Here is an 18,936-nt window from a genome sequence, read left to right on the forward strand (position 1 = left end):
ATCTTCATCTTATATCCTCCTTTCAAGACACTGTCGATTCCGTTCAACTGCTCTTCCAAGTCCTTTGCTGTCTGTGACAGAGTTACAGTGTCATCGGCAAACCTCAAAGTTTTTATTTCTTCTCCATGGATTTTAATTCCTACTCCAAACTCTTCTTTTGTTTCCCTTACTTCTTGCTCAGTATATAGATTGAATAAATCGGAGATATGCGACAACCCTGTCTCACTCCCTTCCCAACCACTGCTTCCCTTTCATGCGCCTCGACTCTTATAACCGCCTTCTGGTTTCTGTACAAATCGTAAATAGCCTTTCGCTCCCTGTATTTGTGCCCTGCACCTTCAGAATTTGAAAGAGAGTGTTCCAGTCAACATCGTCAAAAGCTTTCTCTAAGTCTACAAATGCTAGAAACGTAGGTTTGCCTTTCCTTAATCTTTCTTCTAAGATAAGTCGTAGGGTCAGTATTGCCTCACGTCTTCCAATATTTCTACGGAATCCAAACTGATCTTCCCAGAGATATGCTTATACCAGTTTTTCCATTCATCTGTAAAGAATTCGTGTTAGTATTTTGCAGCTGTGACTTATTTAACTGATAGTTCGGTAATTTTCACACCTGTCAACAGCTGCTTTCTTTGGGATTGGAATTATTACATTCTTCTTGAAGTCTGAGGGTATTTCGCCTGTCTCAAACATCTTGCTCACCAGATGGTACAGTTCTGTCATGGCTGGCTCTCCCAAGGCTATCAGTAGTTCTAATGGGATGTAGTCTACTCCCGGGACCTTGTTTCTACTTAAGTATTTCCGTGCTCTGTCAAACTCTTCACGCAATATCGTATATCCCATTTCATCTTCATCTACGTCCCCTTCAATTTCCATAATATTACCCTCAAGTACATCGCCCTCGTATAGACCCTCTATATACTCCTTCCACCTTTCTGCTTTCCCTTCTTTGCTTAGTACTGGTTTTCCATCTGAGCTCCTGATATTCATACAAGTGGTTCTCTTTTCTCCAATGGTCTCTTTAATTTTCCTGTAGGCAGTATATGTCTTACCCCTAGTGAGATATACCTCTAGAAGCCATCCCTGATTAGCCTTTTTCACTTCCTACCGATCTCATTTTTGAGACGTTTGTACTCCCTTTTGCCTGCTTACACATTACAGATCCTAAATACAAAGCTACACATAAAATTACAGCAAAGTTCAGAAGTATACAAAAAAGTGATTACAGCACACCTAGCATGAAAAATTTCTTGATTTGTGTAATTGCCATAACGGCTCAACACGTAGTTAAAATCGTTTTTAAGACTGACAGTATCCATACACAACATATAGATTAGTAACTTTGCGTCTTTCATACCAGTCAGGTGGGATGGAGGTCATAAAACCGAAAAAGTATATATTAAGATAAGGAAGAGGCAATGAAAGTTACAGAATATCTATGTAAGTCAAAACTCTCCACTACAGTGAATTTACAATATAAGTAAGTGCTATACCATTAAACATTAGTAACTGATGCAATTTAATCAGTATTTATATTGAAACTTCCTGGAAGATTAAAACTGTGTGCCGGACCGAGACTCGAATTCGGGACCTTTGCCTTTCGCAGGCGTTAATCGCCAGAGGGCATTAGCAGTCGTTTACGTAACTTACGTAAAATCTTAATTTTGTAACAAAATTTAAAATAATACAGGATGTTAATGTATTTATAGCAAAATTATAGACGTTTGTACAGTTTATCATAAAACTGAATGAACAGGGCTATAGCTGATAATAACATGACATGACAATAACAAACCAAGTTATCCAATTTTACGTAATATCCTTCCAAACTGGTAGTTTACAAAGGTCAGTAAAATACATATTTTCATAACATGCCGGAGTGGCCGCTACAGTCTGGAACAGCGCGACCGCTACGGTCGCAGGTTCGAATCCTGCCCCGGGCATGGATGTGTGTGATGTCCCTAGGTTAGTTAGGTTTAAGTAGTTCTAAGTTCTAGGGGACTGATGACCTCAGAAATTAAGTCCCATAGTGCTCAGAGCCATTTTCATAACGAACCAAAGTATAAGAAATGCTGTCAACATACAAGGCAGCATAACTGAGGCCAAAATAACGGTGCCACAGTTTTCGTCACAATGACAATTAGATTAATACTTGTCCCATAGGTCATGAATAGGACACTTCATAATGATGTGAAAAGTGTCAGTTTAACAAAAGGTTTCTTTACATGCCATAATTCAGTATCTTGACACAGCCCACTTGGAAACCGATGATGATGATGTTGATGATGATAAGATGAACTCCCTACTTACCAAAATAGTATAATTAGAGTCAGTTTAAGTCTACAAGAAGTCCCATATGGACTGATAATGACAAGGACCAGTTCCTTGGTAAGTACCAGGTCATGTGAAAAAATAATTTATGGGTACATGTGATACTTACCTATCATGTTTTTTGCCTTGGAATCATCACACACAGTACTTATACATATACGTGTATTTGTTTTTTTACAGGAATGTTAGAATCCTACGTCAATGCCCTAGTGAAGTCCATCGACATCACACTCACACCAGCCTGGACCATCACAGTAACCTCAGCCTGGACCGTTGACAGCATAATCATCTGAGCCTCTAGACCACTGACATCACTCTCAACTCAAGCTCAACGGTCGACGTCATGATCAACACTTCCTGGACTGGACCATCAACATCTGGTGGATATAAGAATCTATTGACTAGCAGCAGTTTCTTAGCCCAATCCGTTAGTGCTATCGAGCATTGGGTACATTGCACCACAGTTTTATCATACTCAGTGATTTGAGGTACATTTAAGGATAAGATCTTGTACACCTTCATCGATAATTCTAAAGTTGGGTACTGTTATCCAAACCTTTTCTTAAATGCATGCCTAGTCCGCAGCTCGCGGTCGTGCGGTAGCGTTCTCGCTTCCTGCGCCCGGGTTCCCGGGTTCGATTCCCGGCCAGGTCAGGGATTTTCTCTGCCTCGTGATGTCTGGGTGTTGTGTGATGTCCTTAGGTTAGTTAGGTTTAAGTAGTTCTAAGTTCTAGGGGACTGATGACCATAGATGTTAAGTCCCATAGTGCTCAGAGCCATTTGAACCATTTTGAAATGCATGCCTACCCATTTTGGAATGGGGGTTTCAGAACCTCATAAATCATCTGTGGTATCGTGTCATTAAGTGCTGTCAAGGATTGTGCTTTTAACTCATGTATCCTCTAAAACACGTTGGTGATTTTGAAAAAGAAAAAAAAAAACATTGTTCATTAATGGGGTGAAAATGATGTGATATCATAGGGCATCTCAGTTGACGAATGGTTCAAGCATTTCCCCTACAGTGCCATGCAGAAAAAATTCTCTGAAGTGCAACAAAGAGAGTCTGGGAAAGCTCTAAGCAAACTCTTGTATCTGTATGTTTACTCTCCCATATTTGATCCATTAAACAGAAGCTCCTTTTATATCACTCTTCCAGAGGGTATGGATAGATGACAGTACATTGCTAACGTCCAAAATGAGGACAGCTTTTGCTTGACATGGTCACTTCTGGCTTGTGAAAGAAGTTACAAGTAAAAACTTGTTATAAACTGCTTAATTTTTGCTGGTATTGATTTCCTCTGAAACTCCAGGATATAACCAAATGTTGTCTGTTTACATTTACGGTCTGGGGATCTCAAACCAAGGTAATATAAAACTGTTGGACCCCTGCACCATCCAGTTTCGACTCACCACCAGAAACAAGTAGATTTGTTGTTATTCTCCCACAGGGATGAACAGTATTGCTGCTGGGTGAAGAACATATGCCACCTACTTTCCCTCCTCTCTCCCCCCGATTGTTGAAACATCACAGTGCACAATACATTTGTCCTTGGTGCCAGAACCCATTATATACAAGTGAGTGATTGTCACAGCATCTGCTGGATCGCTCTACACAGGATCCAACAGATATAGAGATGTCTACTGAGGCAAATTAGTTCTAAATATTCAAGAAATTTGATGACCATCAGCTTGTACCCGTTGCTCTGCAGTTTGTCTGAGTTAATTTTCTGATGATTTGGATTGTATATGGATGTCTATTGGCGCTGATTTTACAGTTTAATTCTGCTTTGAGCAATTTATCACAACACTGTGTGCTATTTTCTTAAATTTCTCTGGACTGAGCATGCATCTGAATTCATCTTCTTTAACTGTTTCATAGTAAGAAGGTCAAAACCTTGCGTACATGTCAAACAGTAGGCTGTAAATGTTATTACCCAAGTCCAGTTGTAAATTATCGCATAGGTAGAACCTTGAATTAAGGTAAACTTTAGTATTACTGCGTTTACAAGTATCGAATTCACTTCAGTCACAGAGCTCCCCTTCAAGTCAATTTGCAGCACTGAAATAATGAATTAAGATGTTTTAATAGCCTACATGTCTGGATGTAGTTGGTAGTTTGGGATATTCAAATAGCTCCCATGAATGGTAAGTTAATGGCAGTTGAATATCAGCATTCTAATACCTTTAAAATTTTTTAATGGCCCTTGTCAGTTACAGAAATATGAGGCACTTTTCACACTAATTTCTCTGGCACATTTTTATTCTCTTGGCCATCAGTCCAACTGGAACATATTAGTTATAATCCGTTGCACTTCTTACCAGAACTGGTTCATAATCTACAGTCATAATGACATATTTCATGCGCCTGAAGTATCCCATCAGCATCGTGAGTGGTATAGACATACTAAACCACTTGTTGGCACTTATCGAGGCGTATATTAACCATCCTGCATACTGTAAACCATTGTGGTCCGAAGCTGATATGGAAACATATGTTTTAATGGATGATGTAATTTCAACGTTTATTGTACAGCCAGCTCGTATCTTAGCCGTTGAAACAGTGAGTCTAAAGCACTACATGTAAGATGTAATATCACTTTAGGACCCCTATCTTTTTTCACAAATTTTCCTTCAAAGTATACAAAATTGCCGCTTCAAATTGTTAAATTAACAAGAAAATTAGCTCATCATTATTACTACGGTTTCCTGAAGCAAAAGGTTTGTGCGACAAATATTTCTGGCATATAATTCGCTCATTGTACTGAACTGGGACTGCTATTTCAAATTAAGTTATTGTGCGGTTACAAGCTCATCGATTTAATGAAGTTTTAAATCTCCTATGTTATCACATTGTTCTTCTGCTGTGAAACAGTCTACTGATGACTGTATACATCAGTTTTATACCCTACAACCATTCTACTACTCCTGCTACAACAGCAGACATGTTACAATTTCTGCATCTCGAAATTCCACTAGATACCCGTCTTTGTCTACAATATTCAACTAACGTCTGGACAGTCACTGGAAGGTATATGGTATTCATGGGAAAATCAGTGATTTTTTTATCCTGGGCCCAGTGTAGGGAAGAATCCATAAATTGTGTGATTTAGTTGGTCATGAAACATCCATTCAATAAAATATTAGACCGACACAAATTATGCTAATTGGGAGTATTTCTACTGCTTCATCTGATTCATAAAATTTACAGGGTTCTTCTCTAAATTTAGACTCCTTGAGAAAGCTTATAGTACTCCTGCTGAACCTTTGTATCAGAAGTCTACTGTCTGTTCTCATTATTTTAGTACTGTTTTAAATGTGTAAATATGGCATATCATTCAAACCCTTCTAGAGATTGGTTAATACATTTACATAAATCATCAATATCAACTGAATGTTGGGGTATTTTCACAGCTTTACCATTTCCCAGAAACAGTTTATTGTTACCTCAGTGATATTAGAAATGCTGATTGTACGTTTCCACTCTAGTCAATACTAAACCTCATTCCCCCTCCCTGTCCGCCCCAGTAGCTGAGTGGTCAGCGTGACGGATTGCCGTCCTCTGGGCCCGGGTTCGATTCCCGGCTGGGTCGGAGATTTTCTCCGCTCAGGGACTGGGTGTTGTGTTGTGTTCATCATCATTTCATCCCCATCCGGCGTGCAGGTCGCCCAATGTGGCGCCGAATGTAATAAGACCTGCGCTATGGCGGCCGGACCTGCCCCGCGAGGGGCCTCCCGGCCAATGACGCCAAACGCTCATCATCATCATCATCATCCCCCTCCCTTAAATGAATTGGTGGAGAGTAACTCATAATACAATTGATGAGCATTATATTTGTTTTTATGGAGTAATGAGAAGGAACATTACAACTAAATCCCCACACAGATGTTTATTGTGAAGTTTTGGTAGTGTTAAAAATTGTGTAAAGTGCTTGTTGGTAAAGTAATGGCGCAATTATTCTGGCAGGTGTAGGTCCCTGAATGAGACAGAGTAGTAGATACTATTATTTTCTTTTAACATGTCCAACACAATGGGTTTCAGGTCCTCCTCCACATCCTTCACATTTCCAGACGACATATTCCAGATGCCATTGTACTCCACATAAGCACTCCACCGTATCTTGAAACACAGAATTTTTTGATAAATTAAAGCAGATCTGTATTTGTCAGTGATCTGTTGGGTAGTTGCTGTTCTTGTTGTGGTCTTCAGTCCAGAGACTGGTTCGGTGCAGCTCTCCATGCTACTCTATCCTGTGCAAGCTTCTTCATCTCCCAGTACCTACTACAACCTACATCCTTCTGAATCTGCATAGTGTATTCATTTGTTGGTCTCCCTCTACAATTTTTACCCTCCACGCTGCCCTCCAATACTAAATTGGTGATTCCTTGATGCCTCAGAATATGCCTTACCAACCGATCCCTTCTTCTAGTCAAGTTGTGCCACAAATATCTCTTCTCTCCGATTCTATTCAATACCTCCTCATCAGTTATGTGATCTACCCACCTTATCTTCAGCATTATTCTGTAACACCACATTTCGAAAGCTTCTATTCCCTTCTTGTCTAAACTATTTACCGTCCGTATTTCACTTCCGTACATGGCTACACTCCATACAAATATTTTCAGAAACGACTTCCTGACACTTAAATCTATACTCGATGTTAACAAATTTCTCTTCTTCAGAAACGCTTTCCTTGCCACTGCCTGTCTACATTTTATATCCTCTCTACTTTGACCATCATTAGTTATTTTTCTACCCAAATAGCAAAACTCATTTACTACTTTAAGTCTCTCATTTCCTAGTCTAACTCCCTCAGCATCACCCGAGCTAACTCGACTACATTCTGTTACCCTCGTTTTGCTTTTGTTGATGTTCATCTTATATCCTCCTTTCAAGACATTGTCCATTCTATTCAACAGCTCTTCTGGGTCCTTTGCTGTCTCTGAGAGAATTACCGTGTCGTTGGCGAACTTCAAAGTTTTTATTTCTTCTACGTGGATTTTAAGTCCTACTCCAAATTTTTCTTTTGTTTTCCTTACTGCTTGCTCAATATACAGATTGAATAACATCGAGGATAGGATACAATCCTGTCTCACTCCCTTCCCAACCACTGCTTCCATTTTTTGCCTCTTGATTCTTATAACTGCCATCTAATGTAAGTTAATTATATCTTTGTTGAATTAATCTGATTTTGCTCATTGGGTAGTAGCTGTTTTTAATGAACAATCCAGGCCATTATCTGCTGGGTTTAAGTATAGCCACGGTGTTTTAACCAAGCTTCTTCTTGTTCCTTTCTGCTTCAAGATACTTTTTGCTGCTGACACCAATAATTGGTTGTAATTTTTTTAAACATCCTTGGGTTTCTCGTTCTTAACTATCGATTGGGCGCGCCTATGTATAGGTTGTGCCAACAACAAATAATATTTTCTTGTACCATTTCATTGTTATTTTACAATTCTGAGCCTATACCTATTCCTTCATTATTGCTTCAGCTAATGCATGACAAACTTCTCTCTCATACATCCAAGAGAGTAGCAGTAATATAAAATTATCGGTGAGCTGCATGAGAAAAAAATTACGATCTGTGCAAGAAAGTGACGGATTACGAGGCAGCAGCAAAATCACACAATGAGGCAGTTGTCTATGAGATCATTAATAATTGTATAAGTAGTGGGCTGGGATCTGATGCAACTGCTCTGTTTCATGCTTAGAGTGAAACATCATTGTGGGGTAATACTTGCACATGGGAACAGAGTGATGTAATGAAAGTTTATTTTATTATTGTCTAATTAAACCATGATTTAGCTTATATAATGTACGTTAATTATATCGTTGTTGAATTAATCTGATTTTGCTCATTCATATCTATCTTGGTTACATAAAGACATCTATTGCTTACATATGTACAAAGTATGATGCGCCCACTTGTGTTATGTAATATGGTCCACCTGCTAGAGTGTTAAGTAGATGTTAGTGGCACTCGTAACTTGTTGGAAATTTATCCCAGCACCTAGATGAAGTTTGGTACACATTTATTTATCAACTGCAAATGCTGTGATGTGTTTTCCCTACACAAATGCTCCTTCTTGTATGTGTCCACTAGGCTTTGTCAGCTAAAATTCGATTTCCTACATGACATTCCACCAAATCTTTATTTGTTGTGTATGTGATACTGTGTTCTTTGCAAGCCTCGACCAACAGATTAATTCCCTTACCATCCAGTGCTAGCTGTATTTCCAGCATTGTTCCCAGTCCAAAACAGTCATATAAGGGAATGTATAATTCTGCAGGTAGTTTCTCGAGAATACCAAAACTACATAAATGATGAGCATCCTACTGGAAATGTTTTGCTACTGCATGCATTATTGTATACTGTGTCTTTAACGACCACTCAGTTGTTCTGTAGTTGAGGGAAGCCAAACTATTGAATCGAGACCTTATCCCCCTGTCAACTTATGACACACTCTATGACAAACACATCTTGTTCATACCATCTTTTCAATTCTTCTGTGTAAAATATTCCAGCTATTTCACTACTACATCAGATATGTCTTTCAAGCTGTAAATTCTACAGTTTGTTCTTTGCACTTTGGAAACTTTAAACCTCTCCATTGACCAGTTCAGCAAGTATAATTTTCAAATGCAGCCCTGTATTTTCATATATGTACTGAATCACCCGTATTAAATTTCTGCTTGCACAGATCCACGATTTTAGTATGATTGTATACTGTCTTTAGATGCTCATTATGATAGACATCAAATGGTTTCATTTTTATTGTTGATGTGTGGTTTCATTATACTACTCAATGATTTACGAAAATTAAAATGCATCTGCATACAGTTTTTTATCGTTCAATTCAAATATTCCACAACATTCGCCTTCATCTGACAGAATGTTGAGTAGTGTTGTATTCCACACTACTACATTACCATCTTGAAATATCTGTTATGAAACTCACCAACACAATCGGATGGAAGGTCTACAGGACATTGTTTTGTCCCTGTCTGCAGCAGCTGTTCAAACACCCATGCAACTTCCTCCCCTGTCTTTATTTTCACAGGTAAGAACCAGGCTGATTTTGAGTATCTATCATTGACCATTAAACTATATTTGTAACTTTTATTTTTTCATGAATATTGCTTCATATCTACAAGATCTGCATGCTACAGCATTCAAACCCCACATTCTAACACATCCGTGCAGGTGTGTTTCACATGTCGGCTCGTGGAGTTCTTGAATTACTGTCTCCATAATTATTCAGTAATGTGGCTTTCTTAAAGGTGTGAAGTGATTGATATAACTTCATTCATGTGAGGTGTATTCTGAGCAGTAGCAGATGATGTGAGGAATCATAAGCAGTCTATTATTTCATTGGGATCGTCATATCTGTGTATATTGCAGAAATCGATTGTTTTATGCTGAATGGTAGAACCTGTGTTGGTACTCTGTCTGCCATCTAATGGAAGTTAAATCATATTTGTCCTACTGTTTGATTTTTCCACTTGATAGGTTCAATTTTTGTGTCAGTCTGAGAGGCACCCACATGCCTTACTCATACTGTGGCATCAAGCAGTCAGGCCTGCAAGATGAGTGGTCTGCCAAGCGAGTGGATTCATTCTTATTTATCGAGTAACATGGACCCTAGTACTCACACTTAAGTTACAAGTTATCCTCCTATATGATTAATACGCAACGGAAACATGCATCTGACTATCCGTAATAGAACTCTGACTGTTCACTACGCACTGGCAATATCACATTTTCTTTCTTTCTTTTATTTAACAGCTTTTGTCAACACGTGGCCCACCGCACTGAATATGAATGGCGCACACATTATAAATTCGGGACATTATGACAACATACAATTCGAGGGAAAAGTCCACCAATCTTTTTCTTTTCACTATCTTATTTATTCCGATAAATTCTCTAACCTAAACACACAAATTCTATAACCTACTACAACACATGAGAAATTCCGCCCAGTGGGCATGGCTTTACATTGATGAATCTCTATATTATGGTCTCGTAATTATTTAACGCTACAGTGCACTTTCTGGATAGGATGGTGGATCTTTTATTATACCTCACACTTCGACTCTCACAATCATCATCACGAAACTTTCCTCCAGACCGAGCAGTACCGAAGGAACAAGCATAACCCACTAATCTTTTGAAACTATCTTGCTACTCTCCCATGCAAACCACACATATCCAAATTACATGAGATACACCACACTATAATATGAAATACAAAACACTAAATAGTCACAACACTATCACTTTCAGCTATCCCATTTCAATTAATATTTATCCCAGTTTCACAAGGCACTGCCCCACTTCGTAATTCTACTTTCCTACTATGAACTCTGGAGATATATGCACGTCTTCCTGTGCAATGCAAGCCAAGTGGCGTTGCTGGATAGACGGCCGACTCACCTTGCTTCTCTCTCAGAGTTTGAATCTGGCGTCACATGGAATCATATCACGCAAAGTAATATTAAGAACATATTCATCACACACGCGAGTCCTCAACTGATACCATGGACGAGTACTTCTCTTTATCCTTTGTCTCATACACAGTTTGAGACTCACACAGTACTCACCACGTGGAAGTACTCGTCTCTAATTTGAAGTCCTGCACACGCCATTTCTTAAATTTTTCAACTTATGGTACACACACTATTTCTTAAATATTTCAACTTATTGTACACACGCTAGTAATTCAGCTTAACTTAAGCACATGGAAGTATTTCAACTTATTGCTACACGTGGTTTCATTGTGACCGTTGGTCACTTCCGAAGATTACTACAATCCCATTAATATTACCTGCCTGACATTTAATTCTCCCCACAAAAGTTCCTGAAATAGAGAAATTATTATTTCAAACTACTCTTAAATATTCCACATGCATACCATGTCTCCACTCTTTTGTCATTATGGAGCACAACTAAAAGAGGTCTTAACAGCACAAGATCCAGCGGCAGAGTGCTGAAACATGGCCGTTCTCCAGGTCCTCTCACCTCTGCTGAAGTGGGGGAGCACCTTGCTACCGTATTGGTCAGCCACATTTCAGGCGCTCAAAGCTCAGGTAAATTTCATCTCTTTGGTCCCACCAAAGGTGGCCAAAGGATCGTCTCAAAGATGATCATATATTCACATTCACTATCTGCGGTTATCAGACGACCATACATTCATTCATTTCACAGATCTCACAAAACTGGATGTAGGGATTTACTTTGTGGGAGTGCACATGTGATCTATTAAATAAATAAATTGTCATTCTTTCCCACACTGGTATCCGGCTTCGCTGTATTAATTGAAATTGAGTTATTTCACAAAAAAAATGTGTTGTTCTGACAAAAATAATGAATTATGTTGTACCTATTTTCAATGTCGGGTGGTATTGTACCCTTTCAAGTCCACAAATGAATGTTTGGTCTATGCATCACTCCACAAGAATGAATGTATCACATACATGTGAATTTGTCCATAGTGTAATGAATGATGCAATTATCTTTTACTTTCATCTTCATATGTAGATGCAGGTCCATACTGACAAAGATAGGTACTGGTACATAATCTGTGAAAAAGAAACTTCTGAAAGTTTCATCTATGTGGCCTATCATTAACTTTTCTTGTTTTATCAAGAACGTAAAACTTGGACTATGTGTGATTCCGCTATTTCCACTTATGGTTATAAATTCATTGAATGTTATATCTGTCCCTACATGTGCTTCAAAAACGTGTTTTAAATTCTTATAGTCTTTTATGAAAGTTTTACATTATCCTACCAACTGCTTTATATTTCTAGAATATGTCTGACTTAAATAAATGCTGTCAACCCCTATATGATGACCAAAACAGAAATATTTACTTATTTGATCCTGGATCCCACATCATCATCATCATATATAAACATGGTATTTGGCTTTACTCTTTCTGGTGGTGGGATATCACCATCACTCCCACTGAATATAGTGTGTGTTATACCATCAATGTCAAATGATTTCTCCTGTAATAACTAGATTTTGACTTGAAATAACGTTTTTGAAAATCCTTACCTATGCTCAAAGCAAAATTCATCAGGAAGTGTTAGCAATGACAAAATACCATTCTTCTTACCAGAGTCTGGTGGACTAACAATTACCAATCATATATATGGCTAGGGCTGAGTGTTCAGTTCTTCTTCTTTTTCCTCTGGTTTTCAGTAGTATTGCAGGACTAGTCAGCTGCTATGAAGTCATTGTGATGTTTATGCACTCAAAATTGGTGATAACTATAGGCTTATATTAGGATGCAAGGGATTTTAATAAGAAAAACACCCATGTGTGTGGCTCAAACACTTACTTTGTTTATAAACTCTTATACACAATTGGATATGTGAGCACACTTGAAGAAAAATATAGTTTCCAGAATGCGATTTTCACTCTGCAGCGGAGTGTGCACTGATATGAAACTTCCTGGCAGATTAAAACCGTGTGCCCGACCGAGACTCGAACTCGGGACCTTTGCCTTTCGCGGGCAAGTGCTCCACCAACTGAGCTACCGAAGCACGACTCACGCCCGGTACTCACAGCTTTACTTCTGCCAGTACCTCGTCTCCTACCTTCCAAACTTTACAGAAGCTCTCCTGCGAACCTTGCAGAACTAGCACTCCTGAAAGAAAGAAAGAAGAAAGTAAAGCTGTGAGTACCGGGCGTGAGTCGTGCTTCGGTAGCTCAGTTGGTAGAGCACTTGCCCGCGAAAGGCAAAGGTCCCGAGTTCGAGTCTCGGTCGGGCACACAGTTTTAATCTGTCAGGAAGTTTCGTATCAGCGCACACTCCGCTGCAGAGTGAAAATCTCATTCTGGAAACATCCCCCAGGCTGTGGCTAAGCCATGTCTCCGCAATATCCTTTCTTTCAGGAGTGCTAGTTCTGCAAGGTTCGCAGGAGAGATTCTGTAAAGTTTGGAAGGTAGGAGACGAGGTACTGGCAGAAGTAAAGCTGTGAGTACCGGGCGTGAGTCGTGCTTCGGTAGCTCAGTTGGTAGAGCACTTGCCCGTGAAAGGCAAAGGTCCCGAGTTCGAGTCTCGGTCGGGCACACAGTTTTAATCTGCCAGGAAGTTTCAAAAATATAGTTTATTGCCAACATTTGCCATGATCAGTCCATACATATATCCATCTATTGATGCTCACCATGTGTCATAAAACTGAGCAATGAGTTCATCCTGGAGCTGCAGAGTTTAGTGTTGTAAATTGTATTTAGTAAATCAAATTGGTCCATATTTTCTCCTACAATCTGAATACATTGGCTGCCATCTTAGTTGTTTGCCTAAAGCATGCTGGCTTGTGTAACTGGAAGAGATTGATGACTGCAAGACATTAATGTTTCCACGAAATCTACTAAGTCTAGAAATCCTAAATATTGGAAGAAATTATTCCTGAACGTCAAAATGCTACAACTAGAAGATTCAATGAGAAAGAGAGTGTTAATACTTATTACTTCTTCCAGTGGCTTAAATCTAAAAGAAGTGTGTAGGCTGCTTTTTGGTATGTATGAAAAAGCTTACAGGAGAGTGTCATAATTTGAAAGCAATTGAGTATTATTTGTTCCTAAACAACTAATGCATTTTTATGCAATGTTTTACACAGCTTTCATGAGTTATCTTAAGTTTGCCAGAATGATATACTAATTTCCCAGTATAAATATTGTTATAAGCATCATGATTTAATAGAGAATGTCAAACTGATAGACCTCCTCCAGTTAAACTGTGCTGTGAGTGTTGTAAAAGAGAAAATAATTTTTTTTCGAAGTATTTTATGGGGGAGGGGGTCATAAATTATCACACTTGTATGCACATACCCCTGTACATACATGGTCATGTTCATATTACAAGTTATGCCTTATACTTAATGGTCTAATTAGACAAATATCTCGCTAAATCACATAATTGTAAATAACAGCAGTGTGGCAATCTAACTCAAACTCAGCAAGTAATTTACCAATGTATGTCGCCTAGTGGGCTTAACCTGAAACCATGAAATGGAAATAGAGATTAATCTCTCCTTCTTCTCATTTTCAATATAACACTCATAACACAAACACAACACTACATTACTTAAGAACACATCATGGTCATCTACACAGTGATCTTTCTTCAGCACCTGCTACTTATGACACCAACACTGAAATAGCTCTAGCTCATACCTGGCTATCATACTCAATTACTCAGAAATCAGATGAAATACACAAGTATACTTAGCTATCAAGGAAACATACCTAAGGGATACACTTCGATGTTGATCAGCTTTGAATGTTTCAGTGTAGAGAAAAATATGACACTTACTTTAGATGCATGTCCATATAGTCATTACAGGGGTAAAACATTGCATTTAATTTTTGTGAGTGAATACTGTTGAAATGATAACAGATATAAAATGTCTAGTAAAGGTACTATGGTTTTTAACATATGTTACAATGCCACACCCATATTTTTCGAAAAGTAATGTTTTTTTTTTTTTTAAATTGTCTCCCCACATTATTTTGTTTTTCCATTTCAACACTTGACTAATAGCTAAATGTATAGCATTGTTAATACCAAATTCAGTAATATATGATCTGGTATTCCAATGATGCATTTTTAAGAAATAGGTTAGAAATATCTCTACACAGTTGTAGATGTGCCTGATAGGTGTCCACTTCAATGCCAGTTATCATGGTGGGCTGTGTAATAAGTCTTACCCACATAAATACACACATCAAAAAAAATTTTGCATCACCTCGTTTCCGAGAGTTCCGAAACCTATGCAAAAAATTGGAATAGAGGTCAACATAAACATAATTTCCGCCATTTTATGGCTCATGAAAACCACACATTGCATGTTGTACCATCATACAGTGAGACCTTCAGAGGTGGTAGTCCAGATTACTGTACACACCATTACCTCTTAATACCTAGTGGCACGTCATCTTGCATTGATGCATGCCTGTAATTATAGCGGCATATTATCCACAAGTTCATCAAGACATTGTTTGTCCAGATTGTCCCACTCTTCAATGTCGATTCGGCATAGATTTTTCAGAGCGGTGGGTGGGTCACGTCGTCCATAAACAGCCCTTTTCAATCTCTCACAGGCATGTTCGATAGGTTTCATGTCTGGAGAACATACTGGTCACTCTAGTCGAGCGATGTCGTTATCCTGAAGGCAGTCATTCACAAGACGTGCACGATGGGGGCACGCATTGTCCTCCACAAGACGAATGCCTCGCCAATATTCTGCGGATATCGTTGCATTGTCGGTCGGAGGATTGCATTCACGTATCGTACAGCCGTTACGGCGCCTTCGATGACCACCAGACGCGTACGTCGGCCCCACATAACGCCACCCCAAAATAGCAGGGAACCTCCACCTTGCTGCAATCGCAGGACAGTGTGTCTAAGGCGTTCAGCCTGACCGGGTTGCCTCCAAACACGTCTCCGACGATTGTCTGGTTGAAGGCATATGTGACACTCATCAGTGAAGTGAACGAGAGCGGTCCATTCGACATGTTGTTGGGCCCATCTGTACCGCGCTGCATAGTGTCACGGTTGCAAAGATGGACCTCGCCATGGACGTTGGGAATGAAGTAGCGCATCGTTCGGCCTATTGTGCACAGTTTGAGTCGTAACACAACGTCCTGTCATGGACTGTGCGGCTGGTCCCGGCGGAGGTTCGAGTCCTCCATCGGGCATGGGTGTGTGTGTTTGTCCTTAGAATAATTTAGGTTGGGTAGTGTTGAAGCTTAGGGACTGATGACCTTAGCAGTTAAGTCCCATAAGATTTCACACACATTTGAACATTTTTGAACAACGTCCTGTGGCTGCAAAAAAAGGATTATTCAACATGGTGGCGTTGCTGTCACGGTTCCTCCGAGCCATAATCTCGTAGGGAGCGGTCATCCACTGCAGTAGTAGCCCTTGGGCGGCCTGAACGAGACATTTCATCTACAGTTTCTACCTCTGTGTATTTCCGAACAATATCGCTTTGGTTCACTCCGAGATGCCTGGACATTTCCCTTGTTGAGAACCCTTCCTGGCACAAAGTAACAATGCGGACGCGATAGAACCGTCATATTGCCCGTCTAGGCGTGGTTGGACTACAGACAACACAAGCCGTGTACCTCCTTCTTGGTGGAATGGCTGGAACTGATCGGCTGTCGGACCCTCTACGTCTAATACGTGTTGCTCATGCATGGTTGTTTGCATCTTTGGACGGATTTAGTGACATCTGTGAACAGTCAAAGGGACCGTGTCTGTGATACAGTGTCCACAGTCAACGTCCATCTTCAGGTGTTCTGGGAACTGGGTTGATGCAAAACTCTTTTTGATGTGTGTATTCTACATAAGTGCGTATTATATATATTCTATCAATTTTACGAAATATAAAATATCTTGTAATTGTTCTACCTTTTTATATCTGATGAATGATCATGTTTTGAAGTTGTAACTTATCAGATTTAATTACGTTACATCTGAAACTGTTTGTATGTTGTTGCTGTAACATTACGTATTATACATCTGTACAGTAATGAGGAAGTGCAGAACTGTTTGGGTCTGTATAATGGTGAAAGGGCTTTGATTTCTTGAGGGGGTGTTTCACCCCATTAATGGCCATATAGTCACAAATTTAAAAAAAATTTGTGACTTATTTTATTCTGCACTACAACGTAGTCAAAGCCAATCAAAATCAAAATGTATCTCCTGGATTGGTTTATTTGTAAGTGTATGTGGAAATAACAGTTTGTTGTGATCTTCAGTCCAAAGACTGATTTGTTGCAGCTCTCCACGCTAACTTACACTATGGAAGTGGCATCGTCTCTACTTAACTACCGCAACTCATGGGTGTCGTTCTATAAGTAATGCAACACATTTTTACCCACAAACCGCGATGGTTTTATTCATGATTTAAATACATCATACTATTCCCGAGCTCTATGGCTACAAACCCCTATTTTTAAACGTAATCTCTGTTCAGTTCTATGGCTCTGCGCCACCTTAAATGCAAGAGCTTATATGGCGACATGGTAACAGATATCAGCCAAGTTCTTGCTGCATCATTTAACTTCCCCAACGTTGCTGTAGTCTCTCCATGGAGTTTAGCCTTCATTAGGCGAAAGAGAAGTAAGTTAGAGGGTACTAGATCCAGACTTTAGGGCGAATGAGAAAGAGCAGTCCATCGAAGTTTTGCGATATTCCATCGTGCCCACAGATTTGTGTGTGGCCTTGCATTATCATAAACAAGTACATTCACATTTTTGTGGCCCCAAACACGCTACAATCGTTTCTGCAATTTCCTACGAGTCTTAATACAGACTTTGGATTTACTCATTTCACGATGCAGGAGGACATCGAACAGAATGAACCCCTCTGAGTCCCAGAAGACTGTAGCTATGACTTCAGCAGGTTGGGGGTGTGTTTTGTTTTACTTTAGAGGAAATGTTGAGTGGTGGCACTCCAGTGACTGCTGTTTTGTTCCAGGCTTAAAGCGGTACATTCAGGTTTGGCACTGATGTAACTTCTTTCTACCCTTTTCAGTTAGGCTTTGAGGAACCCAATGGGCAGAAACCTTTGAACACGCTAGCTGGAGCAGAAGAGTGTCTGCACGACTAACGGAGATGTCAAATATAGCACTGAGTTGCCTGATTGTTATTCGTCGATCATCTCGAATAAGAACGTCTGCACATTGCAATACAGCTGTGTATGGCCTGCTTGTGTGTGGGAGATCGGACCGGTTTTCTTCTTCTTGTTCTGTTGACGACAGACGATGCATACAGCAACTTACCGTGCTCTCATTTACTGTTCGTTGTACATAGACATTCTACGAACGCCTGTAAATATATGTGGTGGTCTGGATTCCAGCAAAACAAATTCAATTACTGTGACGCACCACAGTTGCAGAAGCCATTTTGAAGACTGATGACAGTGCTGCCATCAACCGAGAGTTACTGGAAATATATGAGACGGTGCGGGAATGTTTAAGGATGTCGCAAACTAAATTACAATCCTTTAATCGAAACTGACTGCAGAAAAAGAAAGAGCTGTATCAGTTATTGAACGCCCCACGTATGTACATTTGAATCCGTTTACTGTAGTGAAGGCTGATCTTCCTCTACAATTTTTCCCGCTTGCACTTTTCCCGTTGACAAATTCAGTATTCCTTCTTACCTGAGGAAGTGTCCTACAGATCTACCCTTTCTTTTAGTCACATTGTACCTTACAACCATTTTCTCCTTAATTCCATATATTATCTCATCAGTAGTTAGTCGACTAAGGTCTTGATCAGCATTCTTCTGTAGAACTACGACTTCAAAGTTTCTCCTCTGTTTTTGTCGGTATTGTCTATCGTACACATTTGACTTCAGTATAAAGTCACACTCCAAACGCATACTGTCACAGTACTAAAATCTGTATTCGGTGTTAGCAAATTTATATTTTTCGAAAACTATTTTCCTGCTATATCCTCTTTACTTCGGCTATCGCCAGCTGTTTCCCTGCCCAAGTAGAAAACACTTGTATTACTTCTAGTATCTCATTCTCTGAACCGGATTTCTCAGTATGGCCTCATTTTACTCAGTCACACTCCATTAA

The 18,936-nt window shown here is 39.5% G+C and overlaps 1 long non-coding RNA gene and 1 other non-coding gene across 2 annotated transcripts in view; both read left to right on the forward strand.

Moving 5' to 3' along the window:
• Positions 1-18,936, forward strand: part of LOC124545628 — a 330,096-nt gene that overhangs the window by 308,058 nt on the left and 3,102 nt on the right. The window contains exon 2 of the long non-coding RNA XR_006967640.1: positions 2,509-2,708. This is a non-coding gene — a long non-coding RNA (uncharacterized LOC124545628). The remainder of the gene's footprint in view (positions 1-2,508; positions 2,709-18,936) is intronic.
• Positions 13,336-13,410, forward strand: Trnas-uga. The gene has a single exon. It is a non-coding gene; the product is annotated as a tRNA-Ser (tRNA).

This window comes from Schistocerca americana, chromosome 1 (genome assembly GCF_021461395.2).
Source record: "Schistocerca americana isolate TAMUIC-IGC-003095 chromosome 1, iqSchAmer2.1, whole genome shotgun sequence".
Taxonomy (NCBI): Eukaryota; Metazoa; Arthropoda; class Insecta; order Orthoptera; family Acrididae; genus Schistocerca; species Schistocerca americana.